Source organism: Carassius gibelio, chromosome A10, assembly GCF_023724105.1.
Source record: "Carassius gibelio isolate Cgi1373 ecotype wild population from Czech Republic chromosome A10, carGib1.2-hapl.c, whole genome shotgun sequence".
Classification (NCBI taxonomy): Eukaryota; Metazoa; Chordata; class Actinopteri; order Cypriniformes; family Cyprinidae; genus Carassius; species Carassius gibelio.
In genome coordinates, this window is record NC_068380.1 from 22,804,951 (window position 1) to 22,825,174 (window position 20,224).

A 20,224-nucleotide genomic window follows, 5' to 3' on the forward strand; every position below is an offset into this window, starting at 1 on the left:
GCTAAAATTTTTGATAAAATCTTTAAATCTGTGTTAAGCATTGTTATAGGCCTATAATTCTTTAACTCCACTTTGTCTCCTTTCCTTTTATATATCAGCTTCATTAATCCCATTCCCATCCTTTCGTTCATCTCACCTTTCCTAAAAATCTCGTCAAATACTTCTTTTAAGATAGTTGTTAAAACATCTTTAAAAACAATGTAAAACTCACTCCCCAACCCATCTATCCCTGGACTTTTCCTCTTGTTTAACCCAATTATTGCTCTTTGTATTTCTTCTTCTCTTACTTCATCATCACACTCTTGTTTATCCACTTCTCCTACTCTGGCTTTTATTTGCTTCAGTAATTCCACTTTTTCTCCTTCTTTTACCCCCTCTGTACAGAATAAGTTCTCATAATATGATTTTATTTCCTCTAAAATGTCTGCATTTTCTTCTACTATTCTCCCATTTTTGCCCCTTATTTCTTTAATCATGTCTGCTTTCCCTTTTCTTTTCTCTAGATCAAAGAAAAATTTTGTGCACTTCTCCCCCTCCACTGTATATTTTGCTTTGCTTCTTAATCTTGCAGCTTCATATTTCTCCTCTTCCATTTCCTTCAGTCTACCTTCTATTTCTTTTATTTTCTCTATGCTTTTTTCTGCCTTATCCAGTTCCTCATTTAAGTTTTTTCTTAGCTCTCTTTCCTTATTTTTCTTACATTTATTAATTAATTTGCAATATGTTATTGTAAACTTTTTTACCAGATATTTCACGTTCTCCCACCACATTCGCTTATCCTCACTATACATTTCATTTTCTTTTTCCTTTTCAATTATCTCCTTTATACTTAAAACATAATCTTCATTCTTTAAAACCTCTGTATTTAAAATCCAGACTCCCGGCCCTCTTTGCACTTTACTCCAGTCTACTTTAAAAAATAAAAACTTGTGATCGCTAAAACTTGTTTCTTCATACTTAATCTTTTTTATAAAATTCTCCACATTTCTTGTACATAAAATAAAGTCTATTCTTGTTTCACACACAAACTGCCCCACTATTTGCCTCCTTGAAAATTCTTTTATCTTTTCATTTCTTTCTCTCCACACATCGATGATATCCTTTTCTCCCATTAATGCTTTTAATTCTTTTCTCCCCTTGTCATTTTTAAAAACCATTCCTTCTGCCATGTCTTGTTTACTAAAAACTGTGTTAAAATCCCCTATCATTATTATTTCCGTATACTTGTTTATGATATTTCTTAAAACATAAAAAAAATCTTTCTTTTCCTTCTCCTCTGTTGGCGCATGTACATTGACTAAAATCAGTTCACGTCCTTCACAATTTACTTCAACCACCATACATTTCCCCATCTTATCTTTATACACTACCCTACTTGAATTAAAAACATCTTTCCTTATTAAAAAAGCCACTCCTCTTCCAAGCCTTCCATCCCCATTGTTATATAAAATATCCCCTTCCCATTTCTTTTTATAGTCCTCCATCACACTCTCTTTCCAATTTGTTTCTTGTAAAACAATAACATCTTCGCCTTGGCATTTTTCCTTCACTTTTTCAAATTTACCCATGTCCATCAGTCCCCTTGCATTAAAAGTAACACAACTTAAGACCATTAAAAAGAAAAATAAATACATAACAAACATTACTTTCCATCTTCTCCCTCCAACCCACTTAACACTTCATATCTGTTTACAATTTTCACTCCGCCCATTGTCATTATCTTTTTTCTAGCATTTTCCACATTTGGTTTTACCTTTAATGTTCGCCTTCTTATTTGTCCTCTCTCCTCTCTGTCTTTTTCCATGTTATCCATCCTCGTTTCTTCTCCACTGTCCATTTCTTTGTTTTGATCATCCATTCTATGTCCATCTCCGTCCATGCCTTCTAAAAGATTTTTAAAACTGTCCGATATTTCCATTTCCGTCCATTGAGTGTCCTGTTCTGTTGTATGCTCCTCGTCTGCATCATTTACTTTTTCTCCTTCTTCCTCTCTGTTGCTCGCTCCTCCTTCTGTTTCTTCTTGTTGCAATCCGCCTTCCTCTTGTCCTTCATCAGTTTCTCTTTCCACCTCGCTGTTTCCTTCATGCACTTGTCCGTCCAACTGAAGTTCCATACCTCCTTCCTCTCTTTCCATCCAACATTCACATTTATTAAAAACTTCTTGACACCCTGGGTATCTGACAGCATTGCAATCTCTTGCAAAATGTCCCCTCTCCTCGCACTTCCGGCACTTAAAATCTGGGCAGTCTTTCAGCAGGTGTCCAGGGCTCATGCACAGCCTACAGGTCTTCACCTGATGGCTGTGCATCACCCTAAAATACTGCTGCCCTTCTGCTGTTTCCAGCTTTGTGCTATATGGCAAAGATGCGACATCTTTGGGGAATCTCACTTTTAGGAACCTTGTTCCGTCTTCTATGTCAGTGCCCGGGTAACATCTTCTTTTTATCTGTGAAATGGGATTAACTCCCCATCCTTCCAATTTACCTATAATTTCTTTGTCATCAATATAGACGGGCAGGTGCATGAAGGAAACAACATAATCTCTGTTTTGCAAATTTTTTACCTCACAGTTCACTCCTTTTATCATCAGTCCATCAATCAGTTTGTCACATGTTTCTTCTTTCTCCATTGTTAATTCATATTCTTTTCCTTGTCTTGGCCTTAGTGCCAGGATTTTCCCGTGTCCACATTGTTTTGATACAGCCTTGATGATATCCTCTGCTCTCACCTCGATCACATTCTCTACGTTCACAATCACTGTAGCCTCCTTTAGATATTTTCTCTCAAGAAATTTGTCCATCGTACCTTGGTTATTTCCATAGCCAGCTCGTAGTCGATTTCCCAGTCCAGTGACATTTACTGATCGTGTCTCTCCGCCAAATCCAGTATCGTTTGCCATGCGTCTCTCTCCAGCCAATCCAGTGTCGTTTGCCATACGTCTCTCTCCAACCAGTCCAGTGTCGTTTGCCATACGTGTCTCTCCAGCCGGTCCTGTGTCGTGATCCATTAATCCGTCCATTTTAAGAGAAAAACAAAAAAACAAAAAACAAAGAAACCACCCTCCAGCCAGCAAAAAGCTGCTGTTAGGTGGTTTAAAACTGAAAAACACAAAAAAAACTGAACTAAAGTCCAAAAACAACTTACAAACAAACACAAACTGAAAAAACAAAATGGAGGAGAGCCTTCCTCTCCCTACTGCAGCCAACACTTCCTGTAGCTCTCTAGCGCCCTCAGGTTGGTATGGCCGTAAGCGAAGACTGCTGCAAAGAGAGGGCTATTTAAAGACCAGCCCATCTAATCGTCGGTACATTATATAAGTAGGAAAGAAAACCCAAAAGCTTAAAGCACCTGGTATTCCTAGGCAGTCTCTCATCCAAGTACTAACCAGACCTAAGCCTGGTAAGATTCAGAGATCGGGCATTGACTCTTTTTTTTTTTTTTTTTTTTGCAAGATTATTATATAAATCGTGAAATTTTCCAAAAAGTTTAAAGCACCTGGTATTCCCAGGCAGTCTCCCATCCATGTACTAACCAGGCCCAAACCTGCTAATATTCAGAGATCGGGCATTGACTCTATTTTTTGAAAAAAAAATTTTATATACTAAGTGAAAAGTTTCCAAAAAGCTTACAGCACCTGGTATTCCCAGGCGGTCTCCCATCCAAGTACTAACCAGGCCCAAACCTGCTTAGCTTCCGAGAGCAGACGAGATCGGGCATAACCAGGTTGGTATGGCCGTAAGCGAAGACTGCTGCAAAGAGAGGGCTATTTAAAGAGCAGCCCATCTAATCGCCAGTATATTATATAAGTAGGAAAGAAAACCCAAAAGCTTAAAGCACCTGGTATTCCTAGGCAGTCTCTCATCCAAGTACTAACCAGACCTAAACCTGGTAAGATTCAGAGATCGGGCATTGACTCTTTTTTTTTTTTTTGCAAGATTATTATATAAATCGTGAAATTTTCCAAAAAGTTTAAAGCACCTGGTATTCCCAGGCAGTCTCCCATCCATGTACTAACCAGGCCCAAACCTGGTAAGATTCAGAGATCGGGCATTGACTCTTTTTTTTTTTTTTTGCAAGATTATTATATAAATCGTGAAATTTTCCAAAAAGTTTAAAGCACCTGGTATTCCCAGGCAGAATCCCATCCATGTACTAACCAGGCCCAAACCTGCTAATATTCAGAGATCGGGCATTGACTCTATTTTTTGGCAAAATTATTATATACTAAGTGAAAAGTTTCCAAAAAGCTTACAGCACCTGGTATTCCCAGGCGGTCTCCCATCCAAGAACTAACCAGGCCCAAACCTGCTTAGCTTCGGAGAGCAGACGAGACCGGGCATAGCCAGGTTGGTATGGCTGTAAGCGAAAAATGCTGCAAAGAGAGGGCTATTTAAAGAGCAGCCCATCTAATCGCCAGTATATTATATAAGTAGGAAAGAAAACCCAAAAGCTTAAAGCACCTGGTATTCCTAGGCAGTCTCTCATCCAAGTACTAACCAGACCTAAGCCTGGTAAGATTCAGAGATCGGGCATTGACTCTTTTTTTTTTTGCAAGATTATTATATAAATCGTGAAATTTTCCAAAAAGTTTAAAGCACCTGGTATTCCCAGGCGGTCTCCCATCCAAGTACTAACCAGGTCCAAACCTGCTTAGCTTCCGAGAGCAGACGAGATCGGGCATAGCCAGGTTGGTATGGCCGTAAGCGAAGACTGCTGCAAAGAGAGGGCTATTTAAAGACCAGCCCATCTAATCGTCAGTACATTATATAAGTAGGAAAGAAAACCCAAAAGCTTAAAGCACCTGGTATTCCTAGGCAATCTCTCATCCAAGTACTAACCAGACCTAAACCTGGTAAGATTCAGAGATCGGGCATTGACTCTTTTTTTTTTGTGTTTTTTTTTTTTTTTTTTGTAAGATTATTATATAAATCGTGAAATTTTCCAAAAAGTTTAAAGCACCTGGTATTCCCAGGCAGTCTCCCATCCATGTACTAACCAGGCCCAAACCTGCTAATATTCAGAGATCGGGCATTGACTCTATTTTTTGGCAAAATTATTATATACTAAGTGAAAAGTTTCCAAAAAGCTTACAGCACCTGGTATTCCTAGGCGGTCTCCCATCCAAGTACTAACCAGGCCCAAACCTGCTTAGCTTCCGAGAGCAGACGAGATCGGGCATAACCAGGTTGGTATGGCCGTAAGCGAAGACTGCTGCAAAGAGAGGGCTATTTAAAGACCAGCCCATCTAATCGTCAGTACATTATATAAGTAGGAAAGAAAACCCAAAAGCTTAAAGCACCTGGTATTCCTAGGCAGTCTCTCATCCAAGTACTAACCAGACCTAAGCCTGGTAAGATTCAGAGATCGGGCATTGACTCTTTTTTTTTTTGCAAGATTATTATATAAATCGTGAAATTTTCCAAAAAGTTTAAAGCACCTGGTATTCCCAGGCAGTCTCCCATCCATGTACTAACCAGGCCCAAACCTGCTAATATTCAGAGATCGGCCATTGACTCTATTTTTTGGCAAAATTATTATATACTAAGTGAAAAGTTTCCAAAAAGCTTACAGCACCTGGTATTCTCAGGCGGTCTCCCATCCAAGTACTAACTAGGCCCAAACCTGCTTAGCTTCGGAGAGCAGACGAGACCGGGCATAGCCAGGTTGGTATGGCTGTAAGCGAAAAATGCTGCAAATAGAGGGCTATTTAAAGAGCAGCCCATCTAATCGCCAGTATATTATATAAGTAGGAAAGAAAACCCAAAAGCTTAAAGCACCTGGTATTCCTAGGCAGTCTCTCATCCAAGTACTAACCAGACCTAAGCCTGGTAAGATTCAGAGATCGGGCATTGACTCTTTTTTTTTTGCAAGATTATTATATAAATCGTGAAATTTTCCAAAAAGTTTAAAGCACCTGGTATTCCCAGGCAGTCTCCCATCCATGTACTAACCAGGCCCAAACCTGCTAATATTCAGAGATCGGGCATTGACTTTTTTTTTTTTTTGCAAGATTATTATATAAATCGTGAAATTTTCCAAAAAGTTTAAAGCACCTGGTATTCCCAGGCAGTCTCCCATCCATGTACTAACCAGGCCCAAACCTGCTAATATTCAGAGATCGAGCATTGACTCTATTTTTTGGCAAAATTATTATATACTAAGTGAAAAGTTTCCAAAAAGCTTACAGCACCTGGTATTCCCAGGCGGTCTCCCATCCAAGTACTAACCAGGCCCAAACCTGCTTAGCTTCCGAGAGCAGACGAGATCGGGCATAGCCAGGTTGGTATGGCTGTAAGCGAAAAATGCTGCAAAGAGAGGGCTATTTAAAGAGCAGCCCATCTAATCGCCAGTATATTATATAAGTAGGAAAGAAAACCCAAAAGCTTAAAGCACCTGGTATTCCTAGGCAGTCTCTCATCCAAGTACTAACCAGACCTAAACCTGGTAAGATTCAGAGATCGGGCATTGACTCTTTTTTTTTTTTTTTGCAAGATTATTATATAAATCGTGAAATTTTCCAAAAAGTTTAAAGCACCTGGTATTCCCAGGCAGAATCCCATCCATGTACTAACCAGGCCCAAACCTGCTAATATTCAGAGATCGGGCATTGACTCTATTTTTTGGCAAAATTATTATATACTAAGTGAAAAGTTTCCAAAAAGCTTACAGCACCTGGTATTCCCAGGCGGTCTCCCATCCAAGAACTAACCAGGCCCAAACCTGCTTAGCTTCGGAGAGCAGACGAGACCGGGCATAGCCAGGTTGGTATGGCTGTAAGCGAAAAATGCTGCAAAGAGAGGGCTATTTAAAGAGCAGCCCATCTAATCGCCAGTATATTATATAAGTAGGAAAGAAAACCCAAAAGCTTAAAGCACCTGGTATTCCTAGGCAGTCTCTCATCCAAGTACTAACCAGACCTAAGCCTGGTAAGATTCAGAGATCGGGCATTGACTCTTTTTTTTTTTGCAAGATTATTATATAAATCGTGAAATTTTCCAAAAAGTTTAAAGCACCTGGTATTCCCAGGCAGTCTCCCATCCATGTACTAACCAGGCCCAAACCTGCTAATATTCAGAGATCGGGCATTGACTTTTTTTTTTTTTTTTTGCAAGATTATTATATAAATCGTGAAATTTTCCAAAAAGTTTAAAGCACCTGGTATTCCCAGGCAGTCTCCCATCCATGTACTAACCAGGCCCAAACCTGCTAATATTCAGAGATCGAGCATTGACTCTATTTTTTGGCAAAATTATTATATACTAAGTGAAAAGTTTCCAAAAAGCTTACAGCACCTGGTATTCCCAGGCGGTCTCCCATCCAAGTACTAACCAGGTCCAAACCTGCTTAGCTTCCGAGAGCAGACGAGATCGGGCATAGCCAGGTTGGTATGGCCGTAAGCGAAGACTGCTGCAAAGAGAGGGCTATTTAAAGACCAGCCCATCTAATCGTCAGTACATTATATAAGTAGGAAAGAAAACCCAAAAGCTTAAAGCACCTGGTATTCCTAGGCAATCTCTCATCCAAGTACTAACCAGACCTAAACCTGGTAAGATTCAGAGATCGGGCATTGACTCTTTTTTTTTTTTTTTTTTTGCAAGATTATTATATAAATCGTGAAATTTTCCAAAAAGTTTAAAGCACCTGGTATTCCCAGGCAGTCTCCCATCCATGTACTAACCAGGCCCAAACCTGCTAATATTCAGAGATCGGGCATTGACTTTTTTTTTTTTTTTGGCAAGATTATTATATAAATCGTGAAATTTTCCAAAAAGTTTAAAGCACCTGGTATTCCCAGGCAGTCTCCCATCCATGTACTAACCAGGCCCAAACCTGCTAATATTCAGAGATCGGGCATTGACTCTTTTTTTTTGGCAAAATTATTATATACGAAGTGAAAAGTTTCCAAAAAGCTTAGAGCACCTGGTATTCCCAGGCGGTCTCCCATCCAAGTACTAACCAGGCCCAAACCTGCTTAGCTTCCGAGAGCAGACGAGATCGGGCATAGCTTTTTTTTTTTTTTTTTTTTTTTTTTTATTAAGTTCACAAAATAATACATTATGTTTCTCCTAAATACAGAGATTCACATTCCAATTAAAAACAACAACAAAACAAAAAAACAATTAATAAAACAAAATAAAAATACATTCATACTTATAAATATTTTTCTTCTACATTATCCCATTTGTTGCATTTGTTATTTTACACTTTTTTTCCAACAGATACATTTATGTCATGTTTCAAAAGAATGTTCTGTACCTGAGAAGAAAACATTTTCATAAACATCTCTGCTTTTCCCTCCAGTCTCCAATATTTGCACAATGTAAACATATAATCTTCCACCATATGCTTATACAATGTCCACACATCTATACGAACAGACCTGTTCTTAACTATATTTCTTCTTTTCCATATAGCATTTTTTGCCAAAATAATTAACAAATTGATCATGATTTTATTCTTACACTTTTCCTCCTTTCCAAACATAAATGTTTTTTGCCAATCTTGATCTTCTTTTCTTTCCCCTAGGTCATTCACTATTTCTTTTAAAACCTTAAAAAAAGATCCTAATTCCTCACACAGTAAAAATAAATGCAACAAACCCTCATCTTGTTTTTTACAAACCTTACATAATGCACTTTGTTCTTTTTTTATAATACACAACCTCATTTCCGACCATATTACATTATGCCTTATAAAATAATCAAGACACTCCAAATTTGTGCTCACCAGTACTCCCCTCATATTTTTCCATATTTCTTCCTCTTTCAAGCCATTGAAGTTTCTTAACCACATATCATTTGAATTTGGTTTTTTAAAAATCTCTTCCCTTAAAACCTGATAAAACATTTTCACATTCCCTAAACTAAACCCTATTCTTTTATTTTGATTAACAAAATACACTTCAGTCTTTCCTTCCTCTTTTTCTTCCTTCTGTATTTCATTTATCCACGCTTTTGGTATTGCACTTTTCATTTCTTTATATTGCTTCTTTACATTGTTTATGTCATACTCTTCTTTGGCTTCTTCCAACTCATCAATAATTACTTGCACTGGTAAAAAACCCTCTCTTATCTCATACATAATATCCCTTAGTCTTGCAATCCCAACCTCCCACCATTTTTTAAAAAATATTTCTTTCCCACTTTTCACAATATGCTTATTAAAAAACAATGGTTGGTTTAAAATCTCTTTCCTTCCTCCAGGTATAAAATCAACCTTTGAGAGAAAAAAACCCCAAGCTTTTAAAACTTCTTTATAAAAATCTGGTATTCTTTCAAACATCCATGCTTTCATTTTCATCCATAAAACACTGTCCCCTAGTTTCACATTACCACATTTGTACAAATAGTATTTCATTGTATCTTTCCATTCTCCTTTTTCTTGATCATCTATATACTTTTTCACAACTTTAATTCTCATACTTTTCTTTTTTAATTCTACATCAGATAATCCCATTCCTCCTTTATCAGCCTGTCCTATCAGAGTGTTATAAGCAACTCTTGGGGGTTTCTTCTCCCAAATAAAATCTAAAACACATCTTTTTATTCTTACTTCCACCCATCTTGGCATTGCGCTCACCATTAAAATATACCACATTTTGGATAACATTAAAGCATTAACCACTAAAATTTTCCCTTTCAAACTTAAAAATCTTCCCCTCCAAAAAATTAATCTCCTTTCCATTTCCCCCAACAACTTTTCAAACATTCTTTCTCTTGCCCCTTTCTCATCTTTTCCTAAAGTCACACCCAAAATTTTTGTTTCCTTCACCTCCTCAAAATTAAAAACTCCTCCTAAATTTGGTACCTTTCCAAACTTCATGTACACAGTTTTTTCTCCATTAACTCTTGCACCTGTACCTTTACCATACCTCTCTACATTTCTCATGACTTCCTTCATACTTTCTAAGTCTTTTAAAATCAGTGTCGTGTCGTCTGCATATTGGAATATCTTTTTCTCTTCTTTACCTTCTTCTATTTTAATACCTTGAATGCTTTTATTTTTCTTAATCATTAAACCTAAAGGTTCTGCTACCAAAGTATATAGCTGTGCAGAGAGTGGACATCCTTGCCTTATTGATCTTGTTATTCTAAAAGGTTCTGTTAAGAAACCATTACACGTCACTCTCGTCATTACGTTATTATATAAAATTTTTATCCATTCCTTAAAATTCTTTCCAAAACCAAAACGTTCTAAAATTGCAAATAAAAAATCATGTTCTACCCTATCAAAAGCCTTTTCAAAATCTAAATTAACAACATATCCATCCTTCTGTGTTTCATTTAAATAGCTTATTATGTCTCTTACACCACTCGTTATATCAGCAATATCTCTCCCTCTTACACCATATGCCTGATTAGTCACTATAATTTTGGGTAAAATATTTTTCATTCTATTTGCAAGAATTTTAGATAGTATTTTTAAATCTGTGTTTAACATTGTTATTGGTCTAAAATTACTCAAATTATTTTTACTTCCTTTCCTTTTATAAATTAATTTCATCAACCCTATACTCATCCTCTGATCCAATTCTCTTTTATCAAAAATCTCCTTATATACTTCCTTTAAAATCCCACTTATCTTCTCTTTAAAAACTTTATAAAATTCATTTACTATCCCATCTGTCCCCGGGCTTTTGTTTCCTTTTAAACTATTGATAGCTTGTACAATTTCCTCTTCACTAATTTCTTTATCACATTCCTTTTTATCTTCTCTACTTACTTTAGCTGTAACACTCTCTAATAACTGAATTTTGGCTTTTTCGTCAATTCCTTTTGTTTCAAAAAGCCCTTCATAATAGTCTTTCACCTCTGTTAAAATTCCACTTATGTCTTTGACTATTTCTCCTTTTTTATTTTTTAATTCTTTTATTAACTTTGCTTTGCCTCTACTTTTTTCCAAATTAAAGAAAAAATTTGTACATTTTTCTCCTGCAATTGTGTTTTTTGCCTTACTCCTTATAATAGCTCCTTTACACTTTTCTTCCTCAATTTTCCGTAACTCTTCCTCCAAAAGTATTATCTGTTTTATATTTACTTCACTTTTATTTGTCTCTTTTCTGAGTTTTTTCCTTATTTCCAGCTCCTTTGCTTTTTTAACTTTCTGTACCAATTTGCTATGGTTTATAGAATATTTTCTTATTTCATATTTTACATTTTGCCACCATAATCGTTTATCTTCAAAGTACATTCCGTCCTCTTTTTCTTTGTCTAATATTTCCTCAATTCCTATTCTATAACTTTCACTTGTCAAAATTTCTGAATTTAGTATCCACACTCCAGGCCCTTTTTTTTCTTTACTAAAGTCAATATTCCATAAAAGCATTTTGTGATCACTCAAACTGGTATCCTTATAACAAATGTCCCCCAGAAAAAATTCCATATCCCTTTCACTTAAAATAAAATCGATTCTTGTCTGACACATAAAATTCCCAACCAGTTGTCTTCTGGAAAATTCTCTTTTCCTTTCATGGTTTTCCCTCCAAACATCTATCAAATTTCTTTCCTCCATCATTTCTTTTAACTCTTTCCTTCCCATATCTGTTCTAAAAACCATCCCATCTGCCATGTCCATCTTACTAAAAACAGTATTAAAATCCCCAACTAAAATAACGTTTTTATATGTCTTTATTAAAATCCTTAATCCCTCAAAAAAAATGTTTTTTTTCTCCCTCCTGGGTGGGTGCATGCAAATTAATTATCACAAATTCATGATCATCTTTCTTAATATTAATCCCAACACATTTGCCTTTTTTGTCATTATAGACTTCATATGAATTAATTTCAACATTTTCCTTTATTAAAATGGCTACCCCCCTTCCTATCCTTCCATCACCATTATTATAAAACATTTGTCCTTTCCATCTCTTTTTCACATCCTCAATCATTTCGTCTTTCCAGTTTGTTTCTTGTAAAATTATCACATCCTGCTTTTTGCATAGTTCTTTTACCATCTCAAATTTCTTTACACTCATTAAACCTCTTGCATTAAAACTCACAAAGTTTAAAACCATACCAATAAAAAATAAGCATTTAAAACCATTCATCTTCAGTCTCTCTCACAATCTTGTATCAATCCCAACTTCTTTTTATCTATTTCAATCATCTTTTTCTTTCTAGCAACATTAAGATTTGGCTTTACCTTCATTGATTTTCTTCTTATCATTTTTCCAACCTTTTCTCTTTCTTTCCTTGCCTCCTGTTGTTCCATATCCAGTTCCTCCACCTCGTCGCTCTCCTCTTCATCATTTACTTCCTTGTCATTTGCACCATTCTGTTCGGTTTCTCCATCTTCTCCCTCCTCTGTATCGTCCTCTGTTTACTTCTCCATCCTGGTGACTTTGGTCCTTCAACTTCTGATTTTCCATATAATCTATTTGCTTTTGTTGTTTGTTTTCCATTGGTTCAAAAGTCTCTGTGGTTTCTGCAATCTCATCTTGCACCTGCCTGTCCATACTTTGTTGCTCCTCTGATTGCTTCTCGTTACCTTCCATCCAGCATTCACATATATTAAGAGGTTTGCCACATTCTGGACATTCAATTGCTGTACAGTCTCTTGAGAAATGTCCTTGATCATTGCATTTAAAACATCTGAACTCAGGACAGTCTTTGATGATATGTTCTGGACTTAAACACAATCTACAAGTTTTGACCTGCCTACTGTGTATTATCCTGAAGTACTGTGAGCCTTCAGTTGTCTCAAACCTTGTACTATATGGCAATGATGCCACCTCCTTTGGGAACTTAACCTTAACAAATCTTGTCCCATCCTCTATCTCCGTTCCTGGGTAAAACCTCCTCCTTATCTCTGTTATGGGAGTAACTCCCCATCCTTCCAATTTCGAGGTTATGTCATCATCATCTAAATACACAGGCAGATGCATGAACGAGACTACATATTCTCTGTCCTGGAGTTTTTTAACATCACACATTTGTCCTTTAATCTGCAAACCATTTAACAGTCCATCACAAGCTTCCTCCGTTTCAAAAGTCACTTCATATTGTTTATTAGTCTTTGGTCTTACCGCAAGAATTTTTTCCACGCTCACTTTTTCCTTTATTGCTCTAATAATGTCCTCCGCTCCTCCATTAAGCACTTTACTGATGTCAATTATTGCTGTAGCTTCTTTTGAATAGATCCTTTGTTTCTTCATTTCTTTCGCCATCATCCCTTCTCCTTGTCTTAATCCTTTGCCTTGGTCAATTGCATTAGCTTGTTTCAAATTCGTTGCAAGTTGTGAAACAAGCAGTTGATCCATTTCACTCATTCTGAATAAAAAATAAAAAATTAAACCACTCCCCAGACAGCATGAAGCTGCTGGTTCGTGGTTTAAAACTAATTAAATAGATAAAGAAAAACTCCTCTTACAATTAATTCTAAAAATAAAAAATAATAAACAAACAAACAATACAAGAGTTAGCTTCCGTCCTTTCTACACACACTTGCACTTCCTGGATTGTACCACTACAATGAACAGGGTTGCACAGGTTGGTATGGCCGTAAGCGAAAAATGCTGCAAAGAGAAGGCTATTTAAAGAGCGGCCCATCTAATCGCCAGTATATTATATAAGTAGGAAAGAAAACCCAAAAGCTTAAAGCACCTGGTATTCCTAGGCAGTCTCTCATCCAAGTACGAACCAGACCTAAACCTTGTAAGATTCAGAGATCGGGCATTGACTCTTTTTTTTTTTTTTTTTTTTTTGCAAGATTATTATATAAATTGTGAAATTTTCCAAAAAGTTTAAAGCACCTGGTATTCCCAGGCAGTCTCCCATCCATGTACTAACCAGGCCCAAACCTGCTAATATTCAGAGATCGGGCATTGACTCTATTTTTTGGCAAAATTATTATATACTAAGTGAAAAGTTTCCAAAAAGCTTACAGCACCTGGTATTCTCAGGCGGTCTCCCATCCAAGTACTAACTAGGCCCAAACCTGCTTAGCTTCGGAGAGCAGACGAGACCGGGCATAGCCAGGTTGGTATGGCTGTAAGCGAAAAATGCTGCAAAGAGAGGGCTATTTAAAGACCAGCCCATCTAATCGCCAGTATATTATATAAGTAGGAAAGAAAACCCAAAAGCTTAAAGCACCTGGTATTCTTAGGCAGTCTCTCATCCAAGTACTAACCAGACCTAAACCTGCTAAGATTCAGAGATCGGGCATTGACTCTTTTTTTTTTTTTGCAAGATTATTATATAAATTGTGAAATTTTCCAAAAAGTTTAAAGCACCTGGTATTCCCAGGCAGTCTCCCATCCATGTACTAACCAGGCCCAAACCTGCTAATATTCAGAGATCGGGCATTGACTTTTTTTTTTTTTTTTTGGCAAGATTATTATATAAATCTTGAAATTTTCCAAAAAGTTTAAAGCACCTGGTATTCCCAGGCAGTCTCCCATCCATGTACTTACCAGGCCCAAACCTGCTAATATTCAGAGATCGGGCATTGACTCTATTTTTTGTCAAAATTATTATATACTAAGTGAAAAGTTTCCAAAAAGCTTACAGCACCTGGTATTCCCAGGCGGTCTCCCATCCAAGTACTAACCAGGCCCAAACCTGCTTAGCTTCCGAGAGCAGACGAGATCGGGCATAGCCTTTTTTTTTTTTTTTATTGAAGAAATTAATCAATTCAAACATACATATCAATTATTCACATACAAAAATACATAAGATTATTTCTTTGACATACAAAACTCCTAATTTGAATTGACAGACATCTTACATACATTTAAAAAGAAGTCATTAAATATTTTAATCTTTTAAAAATGACAATTCAATCCCCAGCTCTTTGAAAACCTTTAACACCTCCTGAGTAAAAATATTATAAAAGACATCAATCGTTTCCTCCAACTTGAAATAATAAAACAGACACTCAACATATTTTTCAACTTTTCTCCTGAACACATTCCATACATCAATTAAAACATTTTCCTTTTTCACCACCACTCTTCTTTCCCAAATCGCACTTTTCATCAGCATGACAAGTAAATTTATCAGCTTCTCATGTTTACATTTCTCATTAATGCCCAACATTAACACATTTTCCCACTCAAAGTTCCCATTTTCCTCTCCTCTCAAACTTAAAATCATGCTTTTACACCTCTCATTAAAATCTTTCAGCTTATCACAATATAAAAACAAGTGTAAAAACCCTTCATCAGCATCTTGGCAAACTTTACATATTGCACTTTCCTCCATCCCAATTTTGCTTAAAATTACGTCTGTGAACACTGCTTTGTTTCTGATAAAATATTCCATATTCTCCAGTTTAGTCTGTACAATTTTCCCCTTTATATTCCCCCATATTTTTTCTTCTGTTACATCATTGAACATCTGTAGCCAATATTCATTTACAACAGGTTTCTTGAAAACCACATCTCTAAAAAAACAATAAAACATTTTAACTTTACATTCTTTAAAAGCACACAATTTCCCCCCCATATTTACATACACATCTTTTCCTTGATCTTCTTCTTCCATATTTTCAATTCTCTTTATCCATTCTTTAGGTATAGCATTCTTAATTAAATCATAGTTGTTTGTAATCTCTTGTCTGGTATAATCCTCCTTTGCCTCCTCCATCACATCCACAATGTATTGAACTGGTAAAAAACCCTCTTTGAATTCATATAAAACATCTCTGACTTTCATGATTCCCACATCCCACCACTTCTTAAAAAAAACCTGCTTCCCTTGATTTAAAATGCAGTTATTTAAGAATAAAGGCTGATTTAAAATGTTCTCTCTACCTTGTGGCTTAAAATGCACATTATCTAAAAATTTTCCCCATGCTCCCATCAGTTCTCTATAAAATTCTGGCATCCCCTCCGTCATCCAATTTTTTGTTTTCATCCATAAAATGTTGTCCCCCAGATTAAAATGACTACACTTGTTTAAAAAATGCCCCATTGTTCTTTCCCATGCTGCTTTATTTCCTTCGTCTAGATATTTGCTTATGATTTTCACCCTTAAACTGTTCTTTCTTTGCTCCACGTCCATTAGCCCTAGCCCCCCCTTCCCCATTGCTCCTATTAAAGTGTTATATGCAATTCTCGGTGGCTTTCCTTCCCATAAAAAATCTAAAAAACATTTTTTCAGCCTTTTTTCTGTCCACAACGGCATTGAAGCCACATATAAAATATGCCATAACTTAGAAACCATTAAAACATTCAAAATTAAAACCCTCCCCTTCAAAGTTAAGGACATTAATCTCCAAAAATTTAACCTTCTCTCGATCCCTCCTAACATCTCCTCCCACATAATTCCTTCTGCTTTGGTTTCATCCCTACCCATTAAAACACCTAAAATCTTTATTTCATTCATTTCCTTAAAATTAAAGTGCCCAGTTAAAACCTCACTTCGCCCAAATCTCATGTATACCGTTTTATCCTCATTCACTTTAGCCCCAGATCCCCTGCAAAATGATTGTACTATTTTCATCACTTCCCTTACACTCAACAAATCTTGCAGCAATAGCGTAGTATCATCAGCGTATTGAAATATTTTATTCTCTCCTCCCTCTATGCCTATTCCTTTTATTCTCCCTTCCTGTTCTACCATTAACCCAAGTGGTTCCGCAACTAAAGCATATAAAAGTGCCGACAACGGGCAGCCCTGTCTAATTGATCTTGTTAATTTAAAACACTCTGTTAAAAACCCATTACATTTAACTCTCGTTACAGCACCTTTATATAAAATCTTAACCCATTTAATAAAATTCCGTCCAAAACCAAAAGTATCCAAAACCCCAAATAAAAAATCATGCTCTACCCTGTCAAAAGCCTTCTCAAAGTCCAAACTGATTATAAAACAATCTTTCTTCTTTTCATTAATATATCTTATGGTATCTTTTATGCTCATTGTTGTATCTGCAATGTCTCTTCCTTTAATACTGTAAGCTTGGTTTGTTTGAATTATTGTGGGCATCACTTCTTTTAATCTGTTAGCTAAAATTTTTGATAAAATCTTTAAATCTGTGTTAAGCATTGTTATAGGCCTATAATTCTTTAACTCCACTTTGTCTCCTTTCCTTTTATATATCAGCTTCATTAATCCCATTCCCATCCTTTCGTTCATCTCACCTTTCCTAAAAATCTCGTCAAATACTTCTTTTAAGATAGTTGTTAAAACATCTTTAAAAACAATGTAAAACTCACTCCCCAACCCATCTATCCCTGGACTTTTCCTCTTGTTTAACCCAATTATTGCTCTTTTTATTTCTTCTTCTCTTACTTCATCATCACACTCTTGTTTATCCACTTCTCCTACTCTGGCTTTTATTTGCTTCAGTAATTCCACTTTTTCTCCTTCTTTTACCCCCTCTGTACAGAATAAGTTCTCATAATATGATTTTATTTCCTCTAAAATGTCTGCATTTTCTTCTACTATTCTCCCATTTTTGCCCCTTATTTCTTTAATCATGTCTGCTTTCCCTTTTCTTTTCTCTAGATCAAAGAAAAATTTTGTGCACTTCTCCCCCTCCACTGTATATTTTGCTTTGCTTCTTAATCTTGCAGCTTCATATTTCTCCTCTTCCATTTCCTTCAGTCTACCTTCTATTTCTTTTATTTTCTCTATGCTTTTTTCTGCCTTATCCAGTTCCTCATTTAAGTTTTTTCTTAGCTCTCTTTCCTTATTTTTCTTACATTTATTAATTAATTTGCAATATGTTATTGTAAACTTTTTTACCAGATATTTCACGTTCTCCCACCACATTCGCTTATCCTCACTATACATTTCATTTTCTTTTTCCTTTTCAATTATCTCCTTTATACTTAAAACATAATCTTCATTCTTTAAAACCTCTGTATTTAAAATCCAGACTCCCGGCCCTCTTTGCACTTTACTCCAGTCTACTTTAAAAAATAAAAACTTGTGATCGCTAAAACTTGTTTCTTCATACTTAATCTTTTTTATAAAATTCTCCACATTTCTTGTACATAAAATAAAGTCTATTCTTGTTTCACACACAAACTGCCCCACTATTTGCCTCCTTGAAAATTCTTTTATCTTTTCATTTCTTTCTCTCCACACATCGATGATATCCTTTTCTCCCATTAATGCTTTTAATTCTTTTCTCCCCTTGTCATTTTTAAAAACCATTCCTTCTGCCATGTCTTGTTTACTAAAAACTGTGTTAAAATCCCCTATCATTATTATTTCCGTATACTTGTTTATGATATTTCTTAAAACATAAAAAAAAATCTTTCTTTTCCTTCTCCTCTGTTGGCGCATGTACATTGACTAAAATCAGTTCACGTCCTTCACAATTTACTTCAACCACCATACATTTCCCCATCTTATCTTTATACACTACCCTACTTGAATTAAAAACATCTTTCCTTATTAAAAAAGCCACTCCTCTTCCAAGCCTTCCATCCCCATTGTTATATAAAATATCCCCTTCCCATTTCTTTTTATAGTCCTCCATCACACTCTCTTTCCAATTTGTTTCTTGTAAAACAATAACATCTTCGCCTTGGCATTTTTCCTTCACTTTTTCAAATTTACCCATGTCCATCAGTCCCCTTGCATTAAAAGTAACACAACTTAAGACCATTAAAAAGAAAAATAAATACATAACAAACATTACTTTCCATCTTCTCCCTCCAACCCACTTAACACTTCATATCTGTTTACAATTTTCACTCCGCCCATTGTCATTATCTTTTTTCTAGCATTTTCCACATTTGGTTTTACCTTTAATGTTCGCCTTCTTATTTGTCCTCTCTCCTCTCTGTCTTTTTCCATGTTATCCATCCTCGTTTCTTCTCCACTGTCCATTTCTTTGTTTTGATCATCCATTCTATGTCCATCTCCGTCCATGCCATCTAAAAGATTTTTAAAACTGTCCGATATTTCCATTTCCGTCCATTGAGTGTCCTGTTCTGTTGTATGCTCCTCGTCTGCATCATTTACTTTTTCTCCTTCTTCCTCTCTGTTGCTCGCTCCTCCTTCTGTTTCTTCTTGTTGCAATCCGCCTTCCTCTTGTCCTTCATCAGTTTCTCTTTCCACCTCGCTGTTTCCTTCATGCACCTGTCCGTCCAACTGAAGTTCCATACCTCCTTCCTCTCTTTCCATCCAACATTCACATTTATTAAAAACTTCTTGACACCCTGGGTATCTGACAGCATTGCAATCTCTTGCAAAATGTCCCCTCTCCTCGCACTTCCGGCACTTAAAATCTGGGCAGTCTTTCAGCAGGTGTCCAGGGCTCATGCACAGCCTACAGGTCTTCACCTGATGGCTGTGCATCACCCTAAAATACTGCTGCCCTTCTGCTGTTTCCAGCTTTGTGCTATATGGCAAAGATGCAACATCTTTGGGGAATCTCACTTTTAGGAACCTTGTTCCGTCTTCTATGTCAGTGCCCGGGTAACATCTTCTTTTTATCTGTGAAATGGGATTAACTCCCCATCCTTCCAATTTACCTATAATTTCTTTGTCATCAATATAGACGGGCAGGTGCATGAAGGAAACAACATAATCTCTGTTTTGCAAATTTTTTACCTCACAGTTCACTCCTTTTATCATCAGTCCATCAATCAGTTTGTCACATGTTTCTTCTTTCTCCATTGTTAATTCATATTCTTTTCCTTGTCTTGGCCTTAGTGCCAGGATTTTCCCGTGTCCACATTGTTTTGATACAGCCTTGATGATATCCTCTGCTCTCACCTCGATCATTATGCAGCTCATTATGCAGGCCTTTGTCTTCTCAGGTGTAAATCACAATGATATTCATGATAGTTGACGCCTACTCGCATATGACTGTTACCAACAAAAAGTGTTTTAGAAAATTTAAATCAATATATTGTTTTCTGTGAGTGAGTAAACAAGATGATTTTCACATCATTCAGAAAGAAAAATTCTAGGCAACAAGCTCCAGTTCTCAACTTTTCCGGCAACCAATTTTATGTATGTGTTTTATTGCCTTATTCAAGTGATTTAACATTTTTAGTTTTTCACTAACCATGCATAACATTTTTTTTCTCAAAAATACAATCATGTACATGCATGCATTTCACATATTATTATAGCCCAGTTTGTGCTGATTACAGTGATATTAGACTTTACCCATTTAGATATTTATAAGAAACTGAAAAAAGCACAAATGTCAGGGCATGACAAAACTTCTCAAGTCCCCAAAAATACCCTTAGACTCCAGAGGGTTAAAGACCAGCCCATCTAATCGTCGGTACATTATATAAGTAGGAAAGAAAACC

General features: G+C 36.2%; 7 non-coding genes and 2 pseudogenes across 7 annotated transcripts; all 9 read right to left on the minus strand.

The window, feature by feature from the left end:
* Window positions 1-3,622: 3,622 nt before the first annotated feature.
* Window positions 3,623-3,741, minus strand: LOC128021738 (5S ribosomal RNA). The gene has a single exon (XR_008185673.1). It is a non-coding gene; the product is annotated as a 5S ribosomal RNA (ribosomal RNA).
* A 504-nt stretch (window positions 3,742-4,245) lies between these two features.
* LOC128021805 (5S ribosomal RNA) lies at window positions 4,246-4,364 on the minus strand. Its single transcript, XR_008185749.1, has one exon. It is a non-coding gene; the product is annotated as a 5S ribosomal RNA (ribosomal RNA).
* Window positions 4,365-4,586: 222 nt separating this feature from the next.
* On the minus strand, window positions 4,587-4,705 carry LOC128021786 (5S ribosomal RNA). Its single transcript, XR_008185726.1, has one exon. It is a non-coding gene; the product is annotated as a 5S ribosomal RNA (ribosomal RNA).
* Window positions 4,706-5,084: 379 nt separating this feature from the next.
* LOC128021862 (5S ribosomal RNA) lies at window positions 5,085-5,203 on the minus strand. The gene has a single exon (XR_008185786.1). It is a non-coding gene; the product is annotated as a 5S ribosomal RNA (ribosomal RNA).
* A 359-nt stretch (window positions 5,204-5,562) lies between these two features.
* LOC128021812 (uncharacterized) lies at window positions 5,563-5,681 on the minus strand (annotated as a pseudogene).
* A 497-nt stretch (window positions 5,682-6,178) lies between these two features.
* LOC128021851 (5S ribosomal RNA) lies at window positions 6,179-6,297 on the minus strand. Its single transcript, XR_008185775.1, has one exon. It is a non-coding gene; the product is annotated as a 5S ribosomal RNA (ribosomal RNA).
* Window positions 6,298-6,660: 363 nt separating this feature from the next.
* Window positions 6,661-6,779, minus strand: LOC128021807 (5S ribosomal RNA). Its single transcript, XR_008185751.1, has one exon. It is a non-coding gene; the product is annotated as a 5S ribosomal RNA (ribosomal RNA).
* A 501-nt stretch (window positions 6,780-7,280) lies between these two features.
* Window positions 7,281-7,399, minus strand: LOC128021869 (5S ribosomal RNA). The gene has a single exon (XR_008185792.1). It is a non-coding gene; the product is annotated as a 5S ribosomal RNA (ribosomal RNA).
* A 6,476-nt stretch (window positions 7,400-13,875) lies between these two features.
* LOC128021813 (uncharacterized) lies at window positions 13,876-13,994 on the minus strand (annotated as a pseudogene).
* Between the last annotated feature and the right edge of the window lie 6,230 nt (window positions 13,995-20,224).